The sequence below is a fragment of the Papaver somniferum genome, chromosome 4, assembly GCF_003573695.1.
Source record: "Papaver somniferum cultivar HN1 chromosome 4, ASM357369v1, whole genome shotgun sequence".
In the NCBI taxonomy this organism is placed as follows: Eukaryota; Viridiplantae; Streptophyta; class Magnoliopsida; order Ranunculales; family Papaveraceae; genus Papaver; species Papaver somniferum.
The window spans coordinates 82,823,439-82,830,013 of record NC_039361.1 but is presented as its reverse complement, the minus strand read 5'-3'; positions in this window follow the sequence as shown (position 1 = coordinate 82,830,013).

Genomic DNA, 6,575 nt, shown 5'->3' with positions numbered 1-6,575 from the left:
AGCAAGGTATATTTCAGGAATTCTTTTATATGGGAAACTTCAATTCCTAGACGCGTTTGTTAGTGTTCGAGGAGTATTATTAAATGTATGAAGTTGGTTAAGAGCAGTCTAAGATGGAATGTGAATAATGGTGACCCTATAGATGTCGGGAAAGATAAATGGTGTTGTACTGAACCTATTTTTAACATTTTACGTTCTAATATTAATTTTCGTAGTTTTTTGAAGGTGGAATATCCAATTGATTTCTCCATGATTGATATTAAACCATTTTTGTTGTCATATCAAACGTCCCTTTGGATAAGATAATTTGGCCACACTCGAGAAGTAGGTAGGTGTCAGTTAAGTATTGCTTTAGTTACCTATTTAACTCTATGTTATCTATTCCCTTTGAATTTCTAATATCAATTTATGTTTTTACCCGATCTTTACGACAAAGATCTTTATTACTGAGGTTTTTAAATGATCTCCCAAGATATTGTTTGCTCTATTAAGGGACATAAAACATATTGTGTCTTGTTTAGAGATCCTTTGTCTAATCCAAGAGACTTATTTATAATCACAACTTATATTGTCTCTCGCACTAGAGACTTCGTTATATCTCCTTTAAAAACTTCATTAGTCTCCAAACAATCCTTTATATCTCTGTCAAGAGATTTATTTATGATCTTAATGGGATCTAATAATGTCTAAATTAACATAATTTTGTGAACAAATTTTTTTTATGATTTCAAAAGAGATCAATTCTCAATGTGAGATATCTCTTTTTGATATCGAAAAAGATGTACATCGATATCTCGATCAAGAGACTACAACAAACAGAAATTTTGTATGATCTCAAAATAGTTCAACTTATGTCTCAATTAAGAAACTATACTGAACTCTTTATGATTTCACTTTGATCTGCTAATGTCTCACTTAAGAGACTACAATGAGATACCTTGTGATCTCAACTGAGATCTGTTAATGTCTCACTTAAGCGACTATAACGAATTCCTTATGATCTCAAATGATATCTGCTAATATCTCACTTAAGACACTACAACGAAATTCCTTAAATCTCAACTGAGATATGATAATGTCTCGCTTAAGTGACTACAACAAACTCAAATTTCTTACGAGATATATATGTCTCCAAAGATATTTTATTCACTTTATATGAGTTGTCTCTGCAGAGACTTTATGTACTCAATATGAGCTAAATCGAATTCATGTACTCAATATGATCTATGTCAACTTTCTATACTTAATATGAGACTTCTTTCTATTCTCTGAAGAAATTTTTTGTACTCAACATGAGTTGTCTCCGAAGTACTTATTGTTGTTATTATGACATACGTCTCCGCAGAAATTTTCAGTGCTCAATATTTGTTTCAGCTTCATAATCATCATTTATTATGCTTAAGCATGATTTTATAGTTACCCTTATGCTTAAAAAAATCCTTGTCCCTAGTATTAGTATATCATGCAAGTTTAAAACCATTATATACAAAGTATTCAACTCATACTAAACCGAAACATTCTTTCTGTAATTCTGATTTAGGTACAACATCGATTGTACTTATAAGCATGATTAATACTTTGTTATATCTGAGTTTATCATCATAAACAAGAAAAACATAACAACATGATACACATATATTTTAGAACTATGCATCATCAATATAATCAAAACGAGAACATAATGCACAATATTATGCAAGTTTAGAAAAGGAAGTAAAACAAAACTAAGTTATAATAGGTTCAATGACTTAGCTTATTATTCTAGTTCTTCTTGCTTGATTAATTGTATAATACAAAATTCTAGATATATATCTGATCGAATTTTATATAGTGGTAAGAAGGTTGTCGTTCTCTCGGACTTGTGAAGATTGATTTTAGATTTTAGATTATGGAAAGAACTGAGACTATGGATTCCACGATTGACCAATTTTTAAGTGATTCAGTTAACAACAATATTTATGCAATTCATACGTTCAATTTGATTCTAAGATATTTCCAATATTAGATTTCCAAAATATTAATTGTTAATCGCAAGTATGGAATATCAAGAGCTCTAAGCTAAGCATGCACCATCAAGAGAGAACACAACTAATTAATCAAAATATTATAATCAATTATAGTTCAGTGCAAATAATCATAAATAAATTGCAATAATAAATTAATAAGAAAATACCACTTTATTATTGTAACAACGCTTCTTCCATAATCCCAGTATGTGATTCTAGTTCCTCATTATTATAAAGAAAACTAAATAGAAGAAATAAAAGAAAATTGTGAAACTGACTACCGGCTCACCGGCTCTCCAATAACTCCCCTGGTTTCCTGTTCTCGACATCAATATATAGATTTCAACAAAATCTAACCTTCCTCTTTTAATTCTATTCCATATGTCATGACCAACGGGAGTGCGCCACTTGTCTAAGAATACACAATATCACCTAATAAAGACTCGCCACATGTCCGACCACTTGCTTTTCTTTTCATGGGAAAGAAAATATTATATGAGCACATATTGATCTTATGTACGAGGTAAGTACTCATTTTGTCATTATCTCAATTCCAAAACAGATGTCATGTATTAATGTGGTGAAGTATATATTATGCTCAAAATCAATCTTCTTTAGTTGCAAAAGATATTTAGTTTCCTTTCTTCCTCCACCATGTCGACATACCTCGTACATTAGTTATTGAGTAGGATTTTTCATTTTACGTGATACCTCCTAAATCCTTCGAGAACTAATCACCAAGTCCTTCATCCTAAAATCCACGAGACCAAAATGCCCGAGCATGTTAATTTCTTAAACCAACTTCAGCCCATCATCTCCTTCACTAACTTAAATTGGGCCTATCCCATTTAGATCCAAAAGTATCCACGACCCTTGTACTCCGTAGTCCATATTTTCTTCTTGGAATCCTAGGTTTAGCCGATTTTCTTGGAAGATACCATTTTATTCATTTACCTACAATAACACAATAAATACCAAAATAAGCACCAACAATATATATTTTGGGTAGTAAATATGTAAGAATTAATCGCTCATCACACCCCCAAACTTATATTTTGCTAGTCCTCGAGCAAATTTATTCTAGAAAATAAAAACTCACTAGGTGTCCCTAGTGACCGAGTTATAGTCTCGGGAGGGTTTACCAGAGGTGTACCCACAAAACCTTTACTCCAGACCCTAGATATCTACGCAGAACCTTGAAAGGCACTAAAGAATATCCTTGGTTGGCATACTCTCATTGACTACAGAAGGAAGTACCCTGATGCGAAATTCCAATTTTTGTACACGAGTTTGCACTCAGCATACTAAAATTCATATATAAGTGACAGAGGTCTACTCAGATAGTTTATGGACATCATAACCGGAGTCTACCAATCACATGGAAAGATTAACAAGATGGATAAAGAGAAAAAATAGATGGTTTAAAGTGAATGGTGTTTCCCATATCTGTCTGAAGGCCTCTGCCAAGATGAACCTATCCTAATGGACTGAGATACCGCTCTGACTAATATCAACACAACTGGCATATACAAGGGGACCAGTGGTCGATAAACCTAACTCTAGGTCAACACAACTGGCATATACAAGGGCACCAGTGGTCGACTTTATTGAATTTATTCCGGTTGGTCTAGTCTCAATTTTTTTTTTTTTTGGTATCTCAATCACTCTATTTCACCCTAGCAATGGTAATAACTTGAATCGTGTGCCCCACCAAATCACTTAAAAAAAGGATTAGGATTCAACGAGATATGGCGAAACTACCATGTTTTTTTTAATTTTAACACCTGAGATTTGTGCTTTTATGAATAGACTCTTTAGATGTTTCCATCTAATCATATTGGTTCCTCAACTCCTACAACCAAGATGTTCCCATCCACTTAGATTGGTTAGTGCCAACCTTAATAAGCATAAATTTCTAGGCTCTGGAGTTTATTCACTGCAACTAAAAGTTTCTCTCATACTCCCAAACTTAAATCTAACATTGTCCTCAATGTTCTGAAGATAAATTTAAAAGCATGAACAAGGATAAACTGTTACCACTTGAAGCAAAAGAGTTAAGGAAATATATTACCGTGTTGCAAGAGCATGGGTTACCTCCCAAGAAGTGCTAAGTTTAAAGTCTTCATCCAAACTAAGAAAGGATTAGTCACCTTATAGAATCATAAAGTAATAGCCGGAATAACTGCGGATCACCAAAACCAAATAGAGCTATCACAAGTAAAAGGAATCTGCACCATGCCAAGAAAGTTAAGAAATAAAGCACACCCTTGTCTAGTTTCCTGTTTAAGACAACTACATCTAGCTATGGTTCAGGTTCAGGTTCTATAACTGGGTCTAGATAACATATTTTCCTGGGTTGCATTTACTCAAAAGTTAGATCCGAATGTTCAGGTTCTAGAGTCTGGAAAAACTCAAATAAAAACTTAGAAGCACATAATAATAACCTAAATAATTGCGGATCTTTAAAGTCAATCAAATTTGACTTACACAGCTGACCATAAAGAGAGTGGTGGTCTTCCTTAAACAAATATGTCGACCCTAATCTCCTAAAGTAATTAGGTTTAGTCTTGAAACTTAATATCTGACACATTTGAATTTCATAAGTTCCCATAATTGGAGAAAAAAATTTTGTTGGGAAAACAGAGTCAATCGTGGTATCATAGCCTGGATTAACCACATCAACCAGAGGATGGGTTTCTAACAACTGAACTTCTTTTTGGACATCATTAGGTTCAGGAAAACGTGTATGAAGATAATCTTGTTAAATGGTTGAGGCATATATGTTAAGTTCCAAGTGAGGGACCTTTGTAAGAGTTAAAGCACATGGAGAATAAAAATCACCCCCAAACTTAGAGTTTTCATGTCTCTATAAAGACTAGTCACAACTTCCCTAGTTTCAGGGTCATCAGATTCCTGAAAATGGTCAATTGATTCTTCTAAGTCAGGTACATCCTCACTCATCTCTACAATTTCATTTTGTTTTTCTAAGACTAATGTTTCTAAATCACTAGACACGAAAACAATATTCTCAGGATAAACCCGCTCCTCTAAAATATCATCACCTTCGTATTCAAAAGGAAATACTACATCATCTAAGGAAGTATTATCTTTAGTCAAATCCTCGTCCTTTTGAATAGGTGAATAATTACTAAAATTATTTGGATTTTAACTAGAGATAATATTATCATTATGAAGCTCAGTTGGATTAACAAATTCCTGATCTCTATGCCTAAATATTTCAGATTCTTCATCAGCACTATCCTCATCATAATCATAATAACATGAAAATGGTTGAACCTCATCTAAAGTATTTTTTCCAATTCTATCCTCGTCATCTTGATTATATAAATAAAAAAAAAATTCACTTTCAAGGTTGATTTTTGAAGCAATGTATTGGCAATTCAGTGTAATTTGAGCAATTCTTTCTTCCGTCTCTAACTCAAGCCTACATGTTGACTCAGCAAACTCACGTGTTGACTCAGTTAACTTACATGTTGACTCAGCTAACTTCCTGAGGTTATCTTCTAAAGAAGGTTCACTCATTGTTACAGTTCTTTCGTCTATAACTAAGTCATCTGTATCCGCTGACTTATGTGTCGACTCATGTAACTTATGCGTTGACTCAAGTATCTTACGTGCCTCATCTAGAGAAGAGGAATTATAGGAATTTTGCTCGTATGACCGGTATTCATGTGAATAGTAATTGGGCTCACCATGATATGAGCCATAATCTTCAAAAGGTTGGCGTTCCCAACCACTAGTCACACTATGGTCAAAGTAATGTCCATTTTGAAAACCACTCGGATATTCATTGTATTGGCTATTGTAATACCAGTTCGACATTGTCAACACAAAATAAACCCACTGACAGGGGATTCGTGGGTGGATAGAGCCTTACCTCCCGTACCAGACGGGCGATGAACCGTTGAAGTCGACTCAGGCCACTGACTCCAATGTCAGTGTACGAACCCGAGGGGCCGAGACGGTATCGTAACCGTCGTCCTTCCCTGCAACAGTTTTATTTAAATGAACCCTTCCTTAGGGTTTTTTAAAAAAATAATGTCCAATGTCCAAAAATAAAGTCCAAAAAATGTCCAAAAAAAAAAATACAGCAATAAAATCCTAATTGCAGTTTCTAAAAATAAAATAAAATAAAATATCTATATACAAAAATCTTCTTCTTCACTCCTTTTGGATTCCTCTTTTCTTTCCTTCTTAGGCTTCGCTTTTGTTTTCAGCACTTTCTCCCCTTTTCTTTAGCTCAGCTCCAAATCTGAAAACAAACAAGAAATACCAAAAGGCGTAAAAAAGAACAATAATAATAAAAATAAAAATAAAACCTAAAAACAAATCTATACACAAGTCCGCGTCGGCGGCGCCAAAAATTGATCGAATTTTATATAGTGGTAAGAAGGTTGTTGTTCTCTCGGACTTGTGAAAATTAATTTAAGATTTAAGATTATGGAAAGAACTGAGACTATGGATTCCATCGTTGACCAATTTTTAAGTGATTCAGTTAACAACAATATTTATGCAATTCATACGTTCAATTTGATTCTAAGATATTGC